The following is a 23,152-nucleotide window of genomic DNA, read 5'->3' on the forward strand; positions in this document are numbered from 1 at the left end:
ACTTGTCTGGAAAGTCTTGTTTGAAGGTTTTTTCGCACAGTGATTATGGTAAGTAATTGACCTATTATACTCTTTTTGCCTCAACTCATTGTTTGGCCTTTAACTATGGTACTTAGAAAATCGGATGAGTTTGGAACCCCCTTTTCCAATGGTGAGAACACCCTTCCTGAACAATTATTAAAGAAGTCAATGTTTTTTGTTTCGAAAATAGTACAAAAACTTCTTAGGTGTTTTTAAAGTACCTAATTAGGAGTTCTTTTCTTTTTTATTCATTTTTTTTTCTAAAAGATCAATGTCGACATTATGAGTCAGAAGAAACACATTCTTTTCATTGCTCCAGTTGATCTATTAGCTAATTATCTGACTGTTGTTTGGATTTGCCTTGACACAGTAACTTGCATCCAGTTTAATCCTGTTGATGATAGATACTTCATCAGTGGATCCTTAGATGCTAAGGTTCACATATGGAGCATTCCTGATCATCAAGTTGTTGATTGGAATGATTTGCATGAGATGGTCACTGTTGCTTGCTATAGACCAGATGGTCAGGTTGGCCACATCTAGACAGAGCCTCTGATTTACTTTTGCTCCACTAGAAAGGGGTAGAGATGTCATTTTATAGTATATGGATGTTTCATATATGGCTCAATGAATATTTGTTGATTTCTGAAGAGTGCACTAGTTGGTTCATACAAGGGGAGCTGCTGCTTATACAACAATTTTGGTACGGAAGATAGTTCTCTCTTTATCTCTTCTCTTTCTCCTATCACTATTATTGAACTTTTTTCCCTTTTTTCCATAAAATAAGTTGCAACAAAAAGTTCAAATCAATCTGCAAAATAAGAAAAGAAATCTCATCAAAAGAAGATCATTGGTTTTTACATAATTTATTTGTCAATCCTATGTACTTCTGTGGACATGGTAGGTATAGAAGATAAAGTGGAATTCCTTTTCTTTATTTTTTTGGCTTCACATAAAATTATTTACCGTTTTCCATTGCAATGGTCCTTGCACCATTTACTTCTGAGCCAGAAATGTTTGCTCAATGCCTTTCCAGTTGCTGATAAGTTTTCAATTAACAGTTTGCACCAAGAAGCTCATCAGAAGTGCACATTACATCTGCAGATTCACGGATACGGGTCATTGATTGTGTTGATCTGGTTCACAAGTTTAAAGGTGAGACTACTACACAATATATACTTTCTTGAATGTGTAAAGCTGGTTACAATCTTTTTTATTTTTTTGGGTACATTGGAGTCAATATCCTTGGGTAAGAAATCTGGTTACAGTCTTACAAAGTGCTATTCAGTGCATCAAATAGATACTTTGGATATTGATACTTGATTGAATCAATCAACTTAGTAGTGCCAGTTAAAGTTGGCACCATTGTTTAGAACATCATAAACCTTCTATGGAGTAGAGTCATGGTTACTTTGATAGTTTGGTTCTCTTGTCAACTCTATGAGAGAGTATGATACTATGATGTTGATGCAGTTAAGCTAATGTGGAACCCATAGAAGATGATAAATATTAAGTGATTAGTCTTGGTAGAGCCTTTGATTTAATCTTGCTGAATTTTCATTTTATTAAGTCTTTTAGATGCTCAAGTGGTAGCTGGTTGATCTCAAGACGTCGCGGTGGCAAATTCCAACCCAAGCCCAACGTTCAAATTGAGAGAGAGAAACCTGGTGCTGACACTTCTCATCCAAATGCAGTTGAGTACATTCCATGTCCACAACAGGCTCAGTCAATTCCTTTTGAAACTAAATACATGAACAAGGGTTCAAACCTTGCATTCCCATTTAACAATATTGTTAATTTCCCATCCTTAAGGAAATATCCAATATTTTTTTGGATGATTTAGAACATTTTGGATGGTTTAGAATTTAGGGATAGTTTTTTATGTTTAGAAACAAAGTTTTTAGATGGTTTGGAATGTATAGATAGTTTTTGGATATTTAGAACTTATGGATAGTTTTTAATGGATGTTTGAAAGAATATTTTGGTGTTTGATTAATGTTTATATATATATAATGTATATATATATATATATTTGTGAAACTTGTTTGTAATATTTTTTAAGATTATACAGAACAAGTGAAATAAAACCTATTGATTTTTTTTTATTTATTTTAAATATACATATTCTACGGCATGCAAAAAATGCTGTGAAACTTGGGCTATTTACGGCAAGCAAAATAGGTCACTGTATTAAATATTCAACGACTAGTAATGAACGTCGTGGTTTGTCCCTTGAATTAACGGAATGCAAAAGTAGTTATAGAAAAATAAAATATGATGCAGAAGATCCGCTGTTAAAGGGTTTATAACGGTGTGCAAAAGTAGTCATAGAAAAAGTAATAACGACGCATAAAATCTGCCATTAAATAGTTTTTAACGGTGTACTATAACATGTTGTAGGAAAAGTAACAACGACGCACAAAATCTGCCATTAAATAGTTTTTAACGGCGTATGAAGTATGTCGTTGAAAGTGAATGACTTTCCATGACTGGTCATAATATGACACGCGCTGTACGTTGTAGAAGGGTTTTTACGGCGTACATTGCGCACCTTAAAAACCTTTTTTTGATGTAACGGAAATAATCAACACTAGAGCAGTGGTAAGTCTAACCTTAAGTTCTTGAAATGACTTCTCACAAGTCTCACTCCACACAAATTTGATTCCCTTCCTCGTCAGTCTAGCCAAAGGTGACGCCAATCTACAAAAATCTTTCACAAAACGACAGTAATACCCAGCTAACCCGAGAAACTCCAAATCCCAAAGGCATTCTTAGGTTGTTCCCAATTTTGCACTGCCTCTATCTTAGAGGAATCTACCATCACCCCTTTCCGAGATACCAAATGGCCTAAGAATTTCACCTCCTTCAACTAGAATTCACACTTCTTGAACTTAGTATACAATTTGTGGGCTCTAAGAAACTCAAGCACAACTCGCAAGTGTTCCTCGTGTTCCTCCTTAGAGGGTGAGTAGATCAAAATGTCATCAACAAAGACAACTACAAAGCGGTCTACGAACTCATAAAAGATCCGATTCATCAAATCCATAAAGAAGACGATGGCTTGGTTAGCCCAAAATGCATCATTAGAAACTCATAATGGCCATATCGCGTACGGAATGCCATTTTTTGGATATCCTCCTCCTTCATTCTCAACTAGTGATAACCTGATCTCAAGTCTATCTTAGAGAAGCAACAAGACCCCTTCAACTGATGAAACAAGTCATCTATACGAAGTAGTGGGTACTCATTCTTAACAGTTACCCAGTTCAACTTCTGGTAATCAATACAAAGTCGCAATGTACCATCTTTCTTCTTGGCAAAGAGAGCTAGTGCTCCTAAAGGCGAAGTACTAGGGTGGATAAAGCCCTTATCTAGCAATTCTTGGAGTTGAATCTTCAACTCGGGTGCAAATCTATACAGTGCCATAGAAATCAGTGGCATGTCAGACACTAAATCAATAGACAACTCAATCTCATGGTGAGTTGATAAACTAGTGAGATCCTTGGGAAAGATGTCTGGGTATTCACAAACTACCCTCGGTAACTCAACTCGAACCAAATCGCTCTCAACACCCAAGAATGCAGCGAGAAAGAGACTAAACTCACCCCGACCATGCGGATCCCACATTGGCAATAAGGGTCCATCAACTCGGTCCCCAAGGAAATAAAAACAATCACCACTTAAGGTGAACATTGTAACTCTATGACGGTAACAATCTATAATAGGCCAATAGGATGACAACCAATCCATGCCCAAAATAAAATCAAAACTCAACATGTCAATCAATACAAAAGTAGAAGGAAGTCAACGATCGGCAAACTCTATCTCACAACCCCAACACCCCTAGTCCAACACAACCTCAACACTACATGTGACTCTACCCTGAGTGGAGACCCTAACTGAGCCATTTCTAGCCCCAATGTTGATGCGAATGTAGATTAAATGAAAGAATGCGATGCACCAGTATCAATCAACACATTGGCAATAGAATTACACAACAAGAAGTTACCTCTCATTACTGAAGGTGTCGGCAACAATTCTGGCATGGTAATAGCATACACATGTCTCGTAGGTCTCTGCTCTACCTACATACCCCTCAAAGCATAAGTCTGATACACTGACTGAGGCAAAGAGGCTCATTGATTAGCCCTTGAGGCCTGTGCTGACAGTGTAGGCTGATGGTTGTGCGCCTATCTCGAACCAGACGCACCAGACGTGCCACCTACCTAAGGACAAAACCTCCTCAAGTGCCCCAACTACCCACACTGATAATAGGTAAGAGTTTACATTCTCCCCTGACTCTGGCTCTGAGAACGAGCTGAAGACGGTGTAGATTGCTGCCCTCTACCCCCTTTGTGAGAAACTACAGACTTGTGGCCCAGCTGACCACACTTGAAACAAGTAATCCCTCCCTGACCACCTCTCCCAGAACCAGAACTCAGTACCGAGAAAGTGGACCTAGACTGTGCTCCCTGAGACTACTGTGGGGTGGAATCCCTCTGTCTCTTACTGTCTCGAGTTTCATCTTGAACCTCCTGAACCCCCTGATTCCTCTATTTGGAGCCCCTCATCCATTCTTCCTCAGTCTGAATCACGATCTCTAAGTGAGCCGCCACCTCCTCTACATGACGACTATAATCCCTAATCATGGACGTCACCACCTTGAAAAGAAGTTTGGTCCTCAACCTCTTCTCAAAATCCAAACAACGGGATTTCTCCGTCTTCATAGGCTCCAGTGTAAACCTTGACAAATTAGTAAAGACAACTTCAAACTTTGTCACTGGTGTGTTAAGCTACCTGAGCTTCAACAACTACTTCCTCAACTTCTCCCTAATAGTGGGAGGCAAAAACTTGTATTGGAAGGCGTTGACAAAGGCCTCCGAAGTCACTCCAATGTGCGTACACACATACTTCTACCACTAACCCGTATCTCCCTTCAGCTAGAAGGATGCCAAGGTCACTCTCAGCCTATCGTCCTCGATGCCAAGCATCTCGAACATCTTCACCATCAGCTCTAGCCACTCATCCACCTTTAATGTCTCCTTTGGATCCCCTAAAAACTCATCTGAATTAGACCGAAAGAACTCTCTCTTCAAAAATGATGGCCCTACTTCTACAACCTAGGCCTGGACTTGATTCTTAGCCCTAAGAATGTCTATGGATTCCTGCAAAGCTCCGGCCATTTCACGGGCCAAGGCAACCATGGCCTGCTGACCAACTGGTTCAACCACATTAGCCTGACCAACGCCTTCCTCCTGTGCAGAAATATCATCCGATAACGGCACCTCCTGCCATCTAGGCCTGCCACGCCTACCACCTCCACGTCCACGTCCTAACATCCTAATAAAGGTAACACAAGAGATTAGCATATTTACAAATGTGTCGCAACTAAGTCACTCGCGTCCTAATGTGGTGGACAACATTTAATTCACTCCACATAAACACGTAGTCATATAAACACATACGAACTTCCTTTCTAGATAATGATTGTCCAGCGACATCACCTGAGTTCTTGTTAGAAATAGCAGTGATCAAGTGCTCTTTTAATAGGACTTCTAGAAGCTCGTAGACCCAATTAATATCTTAAAAATAAATATATACTCGCTTAGTCACATAAGTATGTTATCACATGGCATACCAGGTTTATTCTTAATCTCATTTAGTAAGAGAACCCATTGTAATAACGACCATTTCCCACAATCCCAAAGCATTTAAACCTGGTAGCTCTTATACGAAGTTGTAATGCCCCAAAATAATAAACAATAGTACCATCCCAAAGTAATTACCCATTTAACATTACATTTTAGAATAAGATATCTTTGCATTCATATGATCTAGTTGTAGAATATACCGCACATGCAATTATAAATTCATAAGCCCTAACCCTGAATCTATAGCATGTGTCATAGGCAAAAAATATGAAATAAGAGTTAAACAGATAAATGAATGTCTTAATGGCTACAACTTTCCATGTCGATGCTTGGATACAACAAAAGTGAGTTTGAAACTCAATAAAAATAAAGCCCAATGCTTGTACGAAATAAATACAACAAAAACAAAACAAGAAGCTCTCTGCTCCAAGTCCTCCCAAGCTACGGTCTTGGCGAAGGCATGTCATCAACACCTGAAAATGGTTTTCTACATAGGGTGAGACAAAGCCTAGTAGAGAAACTCTAACAAAGTGTATGAATCTTAACAGAGTTATAAGGTGGATGCATATGCAATGCTCATGTCAAAACATTTCATATCTCTTTCCAAAACCATGCAAGGCCAGGTTTATATAACAATTCATGAAATCATTTCCTTTAAAATTGAAAACAGGGCAGTAGATACAACAGTAGGAATCTTTAGGATGTGTCTGCAAGTAGGCTACAAGCATTACCAATTGCCATTTTTACCGGTACTAACCGGAAGTCTCGAAACCTATTCGCGCGGTTTTATGGACTTTCACTAAGGACACACAGGCCAATATAATACCACAACTACACTCCCAGATTCACCAAGGTATTTACCCATTTTTCTCAAAATAGTAAACATTTTCAATGTAATAAATATGTTACAATGCTCAATGCAAATGGATGAGAAATTAGTTTTAATTCACCTAATTCTTATGCGATTTCTACAACAATCATAACTATCTTCCATCGATAGCCCAAAATAGATATCTCTAAATAGATAAACAATTTCCAATAAAGATATACTTTCCAACATTTCAAGATAGGAGTGATAATTCATATCCAACTCCACCACCACCATCATCATCATCATCATCATCGTTCCAATTTCAAAGAACCAACATCAATTTCATATTCTCTTTACAAAAGTCAAATATTCACAATTTAGGGGAAAATCCCCTTTCTTCAAAAATCAACTCCAAGGATAAAAATCCACAATTTCATGACAACTCCACAACATATACAAACCCATATTCATGTTCAAGAACCCATTTTGAAAACCCCTCTTTTGATTTCAAACCTAAACCCTAGCTTTTTATCAAAATCCCCAAATCCAATGATTTTTTTGAAAAGACAAATAACTAAGTTAAAACAACACCAAAGTGTGGAGAAATCCCTACCTCAAAAACAACAACCAAGAAAAGCAAGAGTTGAAACTCGACGAAGCCAAAAACGAACTTCGCTCCACTTAGATTGAAGCTCTAAGTGAGCTCTACCTTTTTAGCAAATGGACAAGGGTATAGAGATCTATAGATTGAGAGTATTTTGAGGTTGAAGGTGAGTTTTAGAGAGAGAGGGTCTAGATTTAGGGTTTTGAAATGTTTAGAGAAAGAGATATGAAAAAGTGACTCAAAACGGACTTTTCAGAACTAATATACGCGCAGACCGTTCGAGTGACCAGACAGAAAAAGAGAGACTACTCGAGTAAACAAAGTACCGCTTGAGTGAAGAACACCACCCTTCCAATACTTTTGGAGGCCTGCAAAAGTACTGAAAGTTCCAAAAGACTACTCGAGCGCAAGAAGGACAGCTCGAGCCAAGACTGCTCAAGCGCAAAAACACCGCTTAATCTAAGAATGCCATACTCCTAATAGTTTTGCAAACCTACAAAAGCACTAGAAGTTCTCAAAGTTCGCTCAAGCGAACAAGCCAAAACCTAGGTAGTAACAGTTTTGAAAAACTAGCACCCAACCTGTTTTAAACAGAACCAAGGCACCCCAATAACCAAACTCAACAAGGAATAAGATGGAAGAAGACATAAATAACCCTCAAGACAAGAAATCCTGGATCCAAAATATAACCAGGTCGAGTCTAAACCGGAATCGTTATACCCAAACAGCCAACTCGTACAACCAGCTCAATCAGCATCCGCTAACTAGACGAACACATGTAGATTGATTTTTCTCAATTCTCCTTCAGACGAATGGAGGATGAGAGTCCACTTGACCCAACTCAATCCGCGAGCACCCCTAATAATAATAATAATAATAATAATAATAATAATAATAAGAGAGAAAATTATATAATATACACCTTAAAAAAGTGTGAATCATATGCTTCAATTATGAGTTATTGTGGTATCAGCTATGACTTTTTGTTATTACTTTAGTTATGACTAAAGAGATATTTGTTTATAGTTCAAGTGGTTTTTGGCTATGACCTTCGGTTACAACACATTGTGGTGTTAGTTATGACTTATTGTAGTCATAATTTTGATTATGACTGAAGGAATCTTTGATTATGCCTAAAAAAATATTTAGTTATGAAATAAAGTGATTTAGTTACAAAAATTTGGGATATTAACATCATAAAATATCATAACTTATCTATAGACATCTCTTTTTGAAGAGGTTTTTTGTAGTATCACCCTTTTTTTGAAACATGTAATTACTTTGTAAGCCTTTTATGGTGTCAAACAGACACCCTTGACAAATAGCAAGCCTCTTCCAAATTTGTACAGAAAACACTGGTAAGATACCAAAGTGAGAGCTACACAATACCCACCCTTGCAAGTTGCAATAATGAGAGTCTAAAAGCAACAAAAGCTACAAAACCTCCAACAAAAAAATAATAACTAAATAATTGGCTTTATTCAATTTTTTTGGAAGAGTCATTTGAATAATAAAGCCAACAATATATCATGCTATTTACAGAGTAAATTATCAATAAATCCTAATAGTTAGGTTTTATTCTTATAAAGTCTTATTGAAAATAAGTCTTAATAAAATCGTCGTTGAAAATATTTTTTTATGGCAATTTTTTGCATATGTCACTAAAAATTAACAATTAGTAACTTTTTTTTCGCAGTTATTATAAAATGTCGCTATAATTTACAATTAGTGACGTTTTACTGTGACAAATTTTTTTAATTATCGCTAACATTTGAAAATTAGAAACTTTTTTTATGATAATTTTTTAAAACTATTGCTAAAATTTATAATTTGACATTTTTTATAACAAAATTTTCAAACTGTCGCTAAAAATTAACAATTAGTGACAATTTTTAATAGTGTTTGATGAAAAATGCCATTAATTACCATAGAACCTATTGGACAATAAGTTCACCTATTAAGACCTATACATAAGTCGCTTTAGAGAAAATCAGGTAAAATTCTTGTGCTCTTTGGTGATTTAATCTTCTACATATTTTATTTTCTTTGATTAATTTACATTTATATGAAAAACATTTAACAACTCATTATTATAAAAAATTATTACGATTAAAGTTGGTGACAGTGCCATAAGCAGTAATCTCGTCGTTCATTTATATAGACCTCAACGGTGAGATTACCATTAGTGGCAAATAGTTTCGTCATTATTAGTGTTAGTATGTCTGCAAGATAGATGAACAAAGAGAGTGGCAAATATAGAATTTAATAGACATAGAAAAACATCAAAAACTAATTATAAAGATGAAAGGGCCAGCATTGTTTGCACATCTAAACCCATATAAAAGGAAGAACAAGACCTCTCTACCAGCAATCGTACACCGCAAGCATCGGCAACAAATCCCTCTAACGATACCATAAACACATATCTAATAGAGAAACATACAAGTACAAGAGCAAGTTACTAGATTAGATAGCTCTACGTCAAGGATGTCAAAAAAGGTTGGGGTTGCTGACGTTAACTTCAATTCATGATTCTCTCTTGTGCTTGCCAAGATTATGGTAATAACACTATCCACCATATCATCCAAACCCACGTAACGACGGCTTGGTGCTCAAATTCTCTTCGAGCCTCCCATACAAAAAGTCGCAACTTGTTCAAGGACTGGTGCTAGCAATTGCTCTTCATGTATCTTTAAGACTGAGAAGTGTTGTTTTGTCATGGAAATATCCTTAACATGTTTGTGATTATGGTTCAAAGACACTTGGGTGGTGTTCATTATGTAACAGTTTCAGTTTAGATCCGACCTATTTCTTTCTTTCGAATCTGAGAATCTATGTCCTTAACTATTGTTCATTTCATTTTCAGCTCGTTACTAGTTGAGTTTGGCTATTTAGGATTTATGGTCTTGTTTGAAACAAGTTGGGAGTTAGTGTTTCAAAAGAGTTGTTGCCTAGATTTTTGCCTGTTCGCTCGAGAGATTTTTTACAGTCTGCAAAACTAGTGAAAGTGTGGTACCTTTGCTTGAGCGGTATTTCTTGCGCTTGAGAGATCTTTTGGTGGTCTGAACTTCTGGGAGAGTGTCATTCTGCACTCGAGAGATGTTTTTGGTTGCTCGAGCGGCGTCACTTATTGTGTCTGATACTCAAGCGGTGTTTTGTTCACTCGAGCGGTCTGCATTTATATCAGTCTGAGAGAAGGCCATTTTGAGTCACTTTTTCACATCTCTCTCTCTCTCTCTAAACATTTCAAAATCCCCAGTTCTTCACTCTCTCTCTCTCTCTCTCTCTCTCTCTCTCTCTCTCTCTCTCGTTCTTTCTAGTTCTTGCATGCAAGCTCCAACTACTCCCAATCCATTGATTTCCTCACCCTAGTCCTTTGGAGAAAAGAACAGAGCACATCAAGGGCTTCGTTTTAATCAGAGAAGTTGTTGTTTTCGGCTCCGCCAAACTTTAACCATTTCCGCTCCCTTGTCTTTTACTTGAGATAGGGATTTCTTTAACTTTTAGTATGGTTTTTAGCTTAATTATTTGCTCTTTGAAAAAGGTTAGTGATTTGGGGGGTTTTGTTTGAATCTAGGGTTTGATTTTGGAAAGTAAAAGACAGGTTTTTGAAATAAATGCTTGAGAATGTTGTGGATGGGTGTATATTGTTCGGTTGTGTTGAAATTTTGAAAACTTACTCTTTAAATGAGATTTCAAAGAATAAAGGAGATTTTGTTGGAAAATCATTGATATTTGGTTTATGGAAGTAAAGGAAAAGATGTTGGGCTTTGAAAAGATATAGAGAATGTAGTTGTTGATGATGAGAGTGGAGTCGGCTATTTATTATTGCTCCCATTTGAAATTTATGAGATTTTATCTGTTGTTGGAAAATTATCGGTTGTGTATAAATATCTATTTTGGGCTATCGGTGGAGGATAGTCTTGATTGTTGTAGAAATTGCATGAGGATTAGGTTAAATTGAAACCAACTTCTCATACATTGTGCATCGAGTATTGTTTTTATACTTGAAAATTTAAAATGTGTTTGTTTTTTTAGAAAAAATGGGTGTATACCTTGGTAAATCTGGTTAGGGGTGTGGTTGCGGTTTATATTGTTGGCTTGTGTGTCCTTGGTGAATGTCCAGAAACCCGCACGGCTAGATATCGATCCTTCCGGTTAGTTCTAGTAAAATGGCTTTGGTAGTGCTTGTGTAGCTTAATGGCAGACACGCACCTAGAGATTCCTAGTGTTTTGTATCAACTGCCCTGTTTTCTATTATAAAAGACTGGCATTGCATAGTTTTGAGATGGACATGAGGAATGTTTGACAAACGACATACATGTGCATTCACCTTTTGACTTTGTTAAGATTTATATATTGCGTTAAATTATCTCTACTGGGCTTTGGCTCACCCTATGTGGAAAAAAAAAAATTTAGATGCTGATGATATGCCTCCACCAAGGATGTAGCCTGGGAGGACTTGGAGCCAAGGGTTTCATTTTGTGTAATTATTTTTATTTAAGCCTTAGGGTTTAATAGTATTGAGTTAAACTCATTTTGATGTAACCAAACATTTCCTTGGATTTTACTTTTATTTTAATGCGTGTATCCATGTCATATGTTATGAATTCAGGATTTAGGATTTATGAATGTATATCATATATGCCATCTTTTGTATTAATCAAAGTTATAATTGAAATAGAAGATATGATGTTATTGATTATTTGTAAGAAATATTATATGATGGGATAATGTTATTTATTTCAGGGCATTACAACTTGGTATCAGAGCTACCGGGTTTGAATACTTTGGGATCGTGGGATAGTTTTTACCACAATGGGCTATCTTGCTAGATAATATTTGAAGTAAACCTAGTATGCTATGTGATAACATCCATATGTGACTAAATGAGTATGGGATTTAATTTCTAAGATATTGATTGGGTTTACAAGTTTTTAGAAGTCTTGTTAGAAGAGCACTTGATCGCTATTATTTCTAACTAGAACTCTGGCAATGTCGCGACGCGGTCACTATCCAGAAAGGAAGTTCGTTTGTGCTTATGTGATTAGGTGCTTATGTGGAGTGAATTACTTGTTGTCCACCGTATTAGGGCATGACTGAATTAGCTTTAGCACATTTGTAAATGTGCTAATCTATTGTGTTACCTTTATTAAGATGTCAAGATGTGGACGTGGTGGTGGCAGGCGTGGTAGGCCTAAGCGGTAGAAGGTGCCGTTACCAGATGATATTTTGGTGCAAGAGGAGGGAGCTGGTCAGGCTAATGTGGCAGAGCTAGTAGGTCATCAAGCCATAGACACTTTGGCCTGTGAAATGGCTAGATCTTTACAGGAATCCATCGATATTCTCAGGGTTAAAAATCAAGTGCAGGCCTATGCTGTTGACACCGGGCTACCTTTTCTGAAGAGAAAGTTCTTCCGGTCGAATCCAGATGAGTTTTTAGGGATCCAAAGGAGCCACCAAAGGTACATGAGTGGCTTGAGCATATGCTGAAGTCGTTCAGGATGCTTGGCATCGAGGACGACAGTTTGAGGGTAACTTTGGTATCCTTCCAACTGAAGAAAGATGTGGGTCAATGGTAGAATTATGCGCGAGGGCGCATTGGGGTGACTTGGGAGGCCTTTATCAATGCCTTCTAGGATAAGTTTTTGCCTCCCACTGCTAGGGAGATGTTGATGGTTCAGTTCTTGAAGCTCAAGCAGCTGAATACACCTATAGTTGAGTTTGGTGTTGCTTTTATTAGCCTCTCTAGACTTGCACCAGAACTTATGGCGACGGAGGAACGCCGTTGCATCGAATTTGAGAAGAGGTTGAGGACCGAGCTCCTTTTCAAGGTGGTCTGGTCTATAATTAGGGATTACGATCGCCTTGTGGAGGTAGGGGCAGCTCATTTAGAGGCCGTGATTTAAGCGGAGAAAGAGCAGATAAGGGATTCCAAGTAGAGGAGTCAGGAAGTTCAGGGAGAGACTTGGGACAACAGATGGTAGAGGGGTTCCACCCCACAACGTCCCAGGCAATATAGTTCAAATCCACTTTTCATGTACCGAGTTCTAGTTCAGAAAGAGGTAGTCAAGGTGGGATCACTTGTTTCAAGTGTGCTTAGCTGGGCCATAAGTGTCCAGTTTGCTCGCAGAGAGAAGGAGGGCAATAGTCAGCACCATCTTTAGTTCGTCCTCAAAACCAGAGTCAGGGGATAGGGAAGTCGCCTACTTGTTATCAGTGTGGGCAGTTGGAGCACTTGAGATGGTTTTTCTCTCAGGCAGGTAACACATCTGGTGCGTCTAGTTCGAAGTAGACACAAAGTCATCAGCCTACCCATTCAGCACAGGCCTCGAAGGCCACTCAAGGAGCCTCTTTAGCTCAATCAGTGTAGAGCAAAAACCCAGAGGGCATGTGTATGTCGTTACCACATCAGATCAGTTGCCAACACCCTCTGTTATGATAGACAACTTTCTGTAGTTCAATTCTATTGCCTATGTGCTAATTGATACTAATGCATTACATTCTTTCATTTCATTTGCACTCGAATCACTTTTGGGGTTAGAAGTGGCTCAGTTAGCGTCTCTACTTAGGGTAGAGTCACCAATTGGGGGTAAGGTTGTCTTGGACCGAGGATGTCTTGGTTGTAAGATAGAGGTTGCCAGTCACTGACTTCCTTTTGTTTTTGTATTGTTAGACATGTCTAGTTTCAATGTTATTTTAGGCATGGATTGGTTGTCTTCGTATCGTGCTGTTATAGATTGTTACCATCAGAGAGTTACGGTATGCACCTCAAGTGGTTACTGTTTTTATTTTCTAAGGGACCGAGCTTATAGAGTTTTGTTGCCAGTATATGACTCACGTGGTTGGGCGAGCTTAGTTTTCTTCTTGAGACGTTCTTGGGTAGTAAGAGTGATGTGGTCCGAGTTGAATTGTCAAGGATAGTTTGTGAACCTAGACGTCTTTCTAGAAGATCTTACTAGTTTACCACCACATCGAGAGATTGAGTTCTTCATTGACTTAGTGCCCAGCACATGTCCAATTTCCATGGTACTGTATAGAATTGCACTCGCCGAGTTGTATGAGTTGAAGGTTCAACTCCAAGAGAAGTTAGTGAAGGGCTTCATTACATTGCCTTGGGAAGCACCGACTCTCTTTGCTAAGAAGAAGGATGACACTTTGCGACTGCGCATCAATTACCAGAAGTTGAACCGAGTAACTGTTAAGAACAAGTACCCATTATCTCGTATAGATGGTCTAGTTGACCAATTGAAGGGGTCTTGTTGCTTTTCAAAGATTGATTTGAGATCAGGTTATCACCAGTTGAGGGTGAAAGAGGAGGATATTCATAAGACAGGCATTCCATATGCGATATGGCCACTATGAGTTCTTAGTGATGCCTTTTGGGCTAACCAATGCACCGGCTTCATTTATAGATTTGATTAATCGAATCTTCCATGAGTTATTAGACCGTTTTGTGGTTGTCTTTGTTGACGACATCTTAATTTGCTCACCCTCCAAGGAGGAACACAAGGAACACTTGCAGATCATACTTGAGTTTCTTAGAGCACACTGTCTATACGCTAAGTTCAGGAAGAGCGAGTTCTAGCTAAAGGAAGTTAAGTTTTTAGGCCATGTGGTGTCTGGAAAAGGAGTGATAGTAGACTCTTCTAAAATAGAGGCAGTGCAAGATTGGAAACAACCTAAGAGTGCCTTTGAGATCCGAAGTTTCTTGGGCTTAGCTGGGTATTACTGACATTTTGTGAAAGACTTCTCTAGATTGGCCTCACCATTGACTAGATTGACGAAGAATGGAGTTAAATTTGTGTGGAGTGAGACATGTGAAGAGTCGTTTAAAGAGCTTAAGGTTAGACTCACCACTGCTCTAATATTGATTATTTCGGATAGGGGTTTGGGCTATTCAGTTTATTGTGATGTATCTCAAGAAGGTTTGGGTTGTGTATTGATGCAAAATAGGAAGGTAGCAACATACAGTTTGCGGCGGTTGAAAACACATGAGAGAAATTACCCTACTCACGAATTAAAGCTAGTGGCGGTGATTTTTGCCTTAAAGATCTGGAGGCATTATTTATATGGTAAGAGGTTTGAAGAGTTTTCCGATCACAAAAGTTTGAAATATCTGTTTTCACAGAAGGATTTGAATTTGAGACAAAGGAGGTGGATAGAGTTTATGGAGGATTATGATTTCAAGTTGCACTATCATTCGGGGAAGGCCAATGTAGTGGTCAATGCATTGAGTAGGAAATCTGTAAGCAGTGTAGCTAGTATCGCCATCCGGGAATGGGAGATGTTGGGTGCTATTGGCAAGTTTAACTTGTATCTTGGCGAGTCTGTTGAGTTGGCCGTTTTGTTCACTGTAGTTGCACAACCTACACTAGTAAGCCGACTTATAGAAGCACAGCAGGGCAATCGTGAAATAAAGGCTAGCTGAGGGAAGATATCTAGTGGAAAGGTAGAGAAGGACTTGAACGTATATTCTGACTTGAGTTGAGGTTTTTGGATCATCTTTTCGTGCAAGAATCTTGTAGAGAGGAGGTATTTCGAGAGTTTCACCATTCACGCCTTTCGGTACACCCGGGAGGCACAAAGATGTATCACGACCTTAGCTATCAATTTTGGTGGAGGGGGGGGATAAAGAGAGACTTAGGCTTGTTTATTTCGAGATGCCTTACTTGTCAACAAGTAAATGCCAAGCATCAACGATCAACGGGTTTGTTATAACCCTTACCTATAGCTACGTGGAAGTGGGAGCATGTCATGATAGATTTTGTTGTAGGTCTTCCGAGGACTCAATGGGGGTAATGATGTCGTGTGGGTGATAGTCGACCGGTTAACAAAATCAGCACACTTTGTACCTATGCGCATGAGTGATTCGATAGATTATCTTGTCGACCTTTATGTTAGGGACATAGTTCGACTTCATGGGGTTCATGTGACTATCATTTCGGATAGAGATCCTCGTTTCACGGCTTGGTTGTAGCAGAGCCTACAGAATGCCATGGGCACTAGATTGACGTTTAGCACCGCCTATCATCCTCAGATTGACAGGTAGTCTAAGCGAACTATTTAGATTTTAGAGAGCATCCTTTAGGGTTGTGTTTTGGATTTCTAAGGGTCATGGGAGAGATATTTACCCTTGATGGAGATTGCCTATAATAACAGTTTCCAGGCAAGTATTAGTATGGCACTATTAAAGGCCTTATATGGCCGATCGTGTAGATCTCTGTAGACACCCCATTTTTGACGGCCCTTGCGACTTGGACACCATCGCATAATGATGAGTTTATTTGCTCATCAAGTGCTCGAAGTCCTCAGTGAAATGCCACAGCTTTGAGACTTTCAAACCCTACACTCTTGTTGCCTCATTCTTGGACCAAGCCTTGGTTCACCAAGCCTGCAGCTTCTGGTGGCCTGCCAGCTACCTTTTTTGGGCTGCCGGCCATCACTTGTTGGTTGCCAGCCACCAGTTTCTTTTGCAGATATTTTATGATAGTTGTGCCAGCAGTTTGCACAGATGCATGCATCTGCACCCACATGTAGGGCTGGATATCCTTGAGGAGAATTCATGTTTTCTATATATAAAAGACCCCTTTCTCATGTTTTAAGGTTAGAAAATTTTGAGATCAAAATTTTTTCCTCTCTCTAGCAAATCTCTACACTTTTGCCTACAAATCTTTAGCCTTTGCCTATACACCCTTAACCAAATCTTCTCATCTTTGAGATGAGGTACTTTTGAGCTTGGTTTGAGCTCTTGAAGAGTGTGTTGCTTGAATTGCTTCTCATCTTCAAGAGGTATAAGGCTTTGCCTATTTGCTTGCTTTCTCTGCTATTATTCTTGTTATTTTCCAACTGTTTTTGGGCATAAAAACTCAGTGTTTTTGGGCTGAAGCTTGGGTTTTAAGGCCATTAAAGGTTAAGGGGTGATCCACCTTTCTTTGTACCTTGTTTTGAAGGCCTTTGCCCTTGTGTTTTCCACCCTTGCATCATCTTTTTCTGAGCTTTTAAACACTGTTTTTTAGAGTTATTTCAGTCACCAAAATCATGTTTTGAAGTCTAAATTTGGAGGTGTTAGCCTCCCCTCCTTGTGTCTTGCTTATTAGTCTAGTTTGTGCCATGTTTTAACATGTTAATCTAGCTATTTTTAGCACAATTCCAGCATATTTTAGGACTATATTAGACTTATTTTAGCACTATTTTGGGCTGTTAGTTACATTTGAGCTTTGTTTTGCATGCTTGTAGTGTAATTGTCCTCATGAGCTTGGTGTTTTAGGCCTTAGACACCATCTTATTTGAGTTGATAGCATTTATTTATGCTTTTCTCACTCATTTTTAGCACTAATAATCTCTATAACCTCCCTCCTTTCTTGGCCTTTTCGTTTTTCTTTGAAAGTGGTTCAAACTACTTGTTTGTTTAAAGCATGAGATTGAGATGTCATGCTTAATGGTTCAACCCCTTAGGGGGTTCATTACCAACTGTATGATGTCTCTTACATGCCTAAAACAACATTTAGTTTGAGCCTTCTTTCCATTTAGAGGACTTGAACTCACCATTGGTCTTAATGAATTAAAGGATGGTTGGTAATTTAAAATGGAGTAATTAAAACTTGGAATTAAAATGGTGCAAGATAATAATTGGTTTTGTGTTCAATTGGACGTTAATTGAACACATGGAAGCTTGAACCATTTCATACTCATTAGTGATGAAATGATTCAAGGTTCCAAGGTCACCACTTCCCTTCATCTTCCATGATAGGAAGGTGGCTTTGAGCATCTCATTTTATTGCATTTATTGAACTTGCACACTTTGGTTCATATGTCATCATGAAATGAAATTGCTTGAGTTGGTGGTTTGTGGCTAAGGCTCACTTCTCCTTTGGTTTGGTCACGAAAAGGAGGGGTGAGTTGTGCAAACAAACCCTTGAAAATACCCTGTGCATGCTCTGTTTGTTCTCTGTTGCAGCAAAATGAATTGGGCAGTAGTGGCCAGCAAACCACATTCCATGGTCGGCAGGTGGCCAGCAGCCCTCATCACTGGCAGGTCGGCCACTGATTAAAAATTCAGCAGTGTGTTTGTAAGGAAGAGCAGAGTTATTCTGGAAGTGGGCAACAATGTTAGTGTTCTATTGTGCAACAGAGACTCTCTGAAAGTGAAACAGCGGCTTTTCGGGTGGAAACCGAGCATGTGCATGAGCATTCCTCGTGTGCCAAGCATGTGTTAAGTTTAATTGTTGTAATTAAAGTGTTGTAACTAATTAGTTAGTTAATTAGTTATTTAATTTCGTTTTGTAATTAGTTAGTTAACTAGAATAGTTAGTTAATTCATTTGTTGTAATAATTAGTTAAGTAGTTTAGCTAATTTCATTTGTTTTGTAATAATTAGCTTAGCTTTAATTAATTAGTTAATTAGCTTAGTTTATTCGGACTTTCCTTCGTGAGAGCGCAATGTAATAATGTGTATGTCTTCCAACCCCACGTCTTTCTCCTTTTTATTTACTAGCTTATGATGATTAGTTTAGGGACATCATGTTTCTTTTGGCATATCTCATGTTTGCATCCATTTATATTGCATGCACCAAGGCTCAGTTCATCACTCTAACTTGCATTGTCAGTTTAATACATTCTTTAAATACGTGCTTAGACCGCATGCTACTTAATTGATTCATATGCCATGATTAGTAGCCGAGCCTATTAATTGCATATTGCATGTGTTTCATTAGTCATATTGCATAGTTAGGAATCATGCATTTGTTTCTAACTCTTTTGTTTGTTTTGGCTTGGAGTACTAGGTGAGCCTTTACTCGCTTCATCATATCGCATGTGTGTAATTGTTGCCATAACTAGCATGTTTACCGTGAGACTAAATGCTTAAATGATAAAGTGTTTTGAATGCCTGTGGATGAAGACTAATTGCTTGAATTCGAATAATTTGAGTAATGTTCATATGCGATCACTTTTTCAAGTGGTACATATTTCAAAACCATTTTGAAAACAAACACGAAATCAAATGTTTCAATTCTTGCAATTTAGTCTATACTTATGTGTGTGTGCATCACATAGTAATACTAGCCTAATAAACCAGAACAAGAGCATATAATGTACATAGGATTCATATCATGATTAGTAGAGGCCAATCTTTGATCGGGCAAGCAGGGGTGTTCAAATTCATTCATGACCTTCCCCTCTCGTACCTAAGTTCCCAAGCTGAGACAATCTTGGTGATGACGGACAAGTGGCCTTTGGCACGAGTCATGGGTTTCCTAAATTTTCCAAAAACATTTAGTTGACGACTCCGTATCTGGCAAAGTAGTCCATTTTTGGCAATTTGATTCAAAATCAATTTTCAAAAGATTTGCCGGATTTGGACTCTTTGGTGTTTATCTATTTCACATTGCACTTGTGAGATCAGATTTAGAACTGCAGGAGTCCGATACTGTAGGGCTTATTTTGAACTTCCAAATGGAAGCGCGAAAAAGTCGAGCTATAATTTCTGGCGACTCTACTAGGGAAAGTAGAAAATTTGACTTGAAATTCATGATATGAAATTTTATCTACACTTATATGTTTATTTGCATTGCATTTGCATTAGTGCGCTTCAGTCACTGTGTTTGCCATCTACTATTCCTGTACGGTCTGCCGGAGGCTTGCCTGAAAAGCTTTCCAAAAGGCTGACATGTCACGGGCTCTACCACGATGGGAACACAACCCTTGGATCTAGACTACCGATGTATCATTCTATCCTCCTTTCACTTCTCGATGTTAGGTGTGAGAGATATATTAGGTAGTCTTGTTGAGGTACCCTTTTGACTATTTGTCCTAGTTGCATATCGAAAGCCATAGAAACTATTCCAAACTAGGATAGGATACTCACCCGAATATAGGATTGCATGAAACTGCATTGTTTGAATAGTGAACCCTAGTTCCTAACGAAACTAGGACATGGTAACCCTACCCCCTCATAGGGGTGTTTTGGCTCTCACTTAACTGGTATGTGCTTTACAGTGAAACTGTACAGGAATGTGCATATCAGTTGCAAGTTGGGTATCAGTCTTGGGGGCAGAATTTAGTATTAAGTGCAGTCCTATAGCCTTGATTACATCTGTGTGTTGTTAACATCTGAGCTGAGGTGCTATGCGATTTCTGATTACTGATTTCTTTTTGCTTTATTTCTTTTTGCTAGGTAGTATAACGCCATAGCTTCGGACAGTTCGGATATCCCCCAAGTGCTCTGGACCCGTGTCAGAAGGCTTTATAGAGTCGAAGATCTTGTTAGGGGACAACCCATGTTTACTTCGCTCCCACCGGTTACTAGACAGAGGAGAGGAAGGCAGAGTTCACCGGTTCAATTTCTACAGCAGTCACCCTTTATTTCACCTACACCACCTACATCTAGTCAAGCTCAGTCTTCTACATCTAGTCCAGTATGAAATCATTCGCACAATATCCCCCAGTCAGCATGGAGGACCTAATCCATCACCTTCAGCAAATAGTTGAAACCATACAGCAAGACGCTACTCATCAAGCCAAGGTCATAGCATGTCAGGCTGAGATAATAAATAGGCTGCAACAACAATAACCACAGCCGACAGCGGCTTCTGCATCTCATGCACCTCTTACGGGTATCCCAGCACCCGGAGCTAGTGCCCATGTTGAGAATTAGGGCAATCCGGTAGAACCAATCCCACCACAAGCCTCCAAAGAACTTATGTATCAAACCGAGACTCCATTTGAGTTTGAGATTAACCCGACTGTGCTTAAAGTCAACAAGTTGGAGAAGCTCTTCAAGAAAACGCAGGGTGTTAACTATATCCCCGACATAGAAGACGGGTACACTGACTCTGTAGTGACATTTCCAGACCGGTTCAAAATGCCACACATCGATCGGTTCAATGGCTCTAGAGACCCCATGGTTCATCTTCGGCTGTTTTTAGACATTTTACGGCCAATGGGCCTGACCAGACTGTCGAAGCTCTCACTCTTTGGACGGACCATGTTGGGAATAATAGCTATATGGTATGCAAAGCTAGAGGATTCTGTGAAGCAGAGTTAGAAGGAAATGGCTGAGGCCTTTGTTGCACAGTACTCGTACAACATGCAAATCGAGGTCACAACCCGTGATCTCGAAGTAACGCGCCAAGAGCCAAAGAAGGGCTTTTCAAAATTTGTGACAAGGTGGAGGGCCAAGGCTTCAATGATGACCACACGACCTTCAGAGAAAGATAAGATAAGGATGGTAGTCCGCAATCTGCACGGGAAATTGTTGCAGAAGATGATTGTCCTACCTCTGTTCACATTCACCGAGCTTCACGAGATGGGGGTTCAAATTAAAGACGCCATGAAACAAGGGCTGATTACTGATGAGAAAGAGCAGGCCAAGAGGTCTTTTGTGCACAGTTCCAATGCAACCACTAGTGGTAGCATAGCTGGGTGGCCGTCAGATGTGAGTGTTGTCACCACCACAACTAAGACCGCCAATCCCTTTGCCAATACAGCTCCACAAACTTCCAACAACCTTGCCCGATCCCAGAGGACCTTTAACCCACTCTACATGCCTTTATCCCAAGCCATGAAGGTGTTCATCAAAAAAGGGCACCTCAAACCACTAGAGCCACGCCCATTACTCGATCCTCTTCCACCCAAACACAACCCAGCCAAGTATTGTGCATTTCACCAGTAGTACGATCACGACATCGACCAATGCTTCAGGCTGCGTCATGAGATTCAAGACCTCATTGACAAAAAGGTGATTGCACCACCCTAGAAAGCAAATGTAACTACCAACCGTCTCTCGGCCCACAATCAGGTTCCCTCACCTCACAATCTAAACCTAATCCATACATCAGCCATCCCCTACGATCCCAATGTATATATTACCCATTCCCACCTATCCAGACCGATGGTGTTCATTCTTGAAAGCACGGATTTGTGCATGATGGACACCTCCCCACTACAACCTAAATCTGTGGTGGTGACAATTGGCATAGAAGGGAGGCTGGCCTTAGAGGACAATACGAGTTCGCTGCCTGAGTGCTCTGAGGACTTGTCTGAGGGGGAGTATGATCCAAGCTGCTACATTGTGCCAATTGATCAGGTCAAGCCAGAAATGGTATTGCCAAGAGTAGTGGAGGTCAATGTGGTTAGGGAGGATGGCCTGAGCCAAGGTTTAGATGATCTAGTGAAGCTAGAAGAGGACTTAGACAACCTGTAGTTCTTTGATGAACAAGATCAAGGGGATATGCAGATTGACTGGTTCAATTTTAATGGATCAGTGGTCAACTCTGGGTGGTTGAGTGATGAACCCGACGAGGAGGAAGGAACTGAAATGAAATCAAAAGAAAAGGCAGCAAGAATTGCTACGGTGGCCGGAATGGCTGATAAAAAGGAAAAACTGTCGAAGAATACCAGCATGGAAAGTTCAGCTCAAGAACTGGGCACTATGAGTACTATGGACACAGAACAGGAAGCTGCGTTGAAGCAGTTTGCACAAGAAAGGGTTGAAGACAACCAGAGAGCTGTAATGGCCCAACACTCTACGGGGGAAACTTGTGAAGTGAAAGTGATACAAATGGTGCTGGACAACTGTTTGTCGGTTGCCGGAGGTATATGGTGGGAGGATGAAGATCTACATCTGGCTCACACCAGCGAGGACTGGGATGAGTGTCTTCCAGATTACACATGGTACGCTGAAGAGATTGACCACATGACAAGAAGTGGGCGGTATTTCAAGCCACCGCACTTAGACCAAGCTGAGGCCTCTGGGAAAGACAAAGAGGTTGAGAAACAGAAAGAGAAGTAGTTGGAGGAAGAGGCAGTGTTGAAGCAACTGAAGAAAATCCAAACCAACATCTCAATCTGGGGTCTTCTTATGGCCTCCCTGGTGCATCGACAAGCTGTACTATCAATAATGGACAAAGCCAAACTTATCCGTTGACACTACCCCTAAACATCTTGTGAGATTGGTCTTCCCAGGTGGTGCCGGGCCAACCCTAACCTTTTCTGATAAAGAACTGCCACTAGAAGGCTTAACTCACAACAAACCCCTGTACATATCAGTTCAGTGCAGAGAAA

General features: G+C 39.5%; 1 long non-coding RNA gene across 1 annotated transcript; it reads left to right on the forward strand.

Moving 5' to 3' along the window:
- Nucleotides 1–1,082: 1,082 nt before the first annotated feature.
- On the forward strand, nucleotides 1,083–2,022 carry LOC145821132 (uncharacterized). Its single transcript, XR_014363171.1, has 2 exons — nucleotides 1,083–1,176; nucleotides 1,600–2,022. It is a non-coding gene; the product is annotated as an uncharacterized LOC145821132 (long non-coding RNA).
- The last annotated feature ends 21,130 nt before the right edge of the window (nucleotides 2,023–23,152 follow it).

The sequence above is a fragment of the Camellia sinensis genome, chromosome 3, assembly GCF_055761805.1.
Source record: "Camellia sinensis isolate YWXY chromosome 3, ASM5576180v1, whole genome shotgun sequence".
Lineage (NCBI taxonomy): Eukaryota > Viridiplantae > Streptophyta > Magnoliopsida > Ericales > Theaceae > Camellia > Camellia sinensis.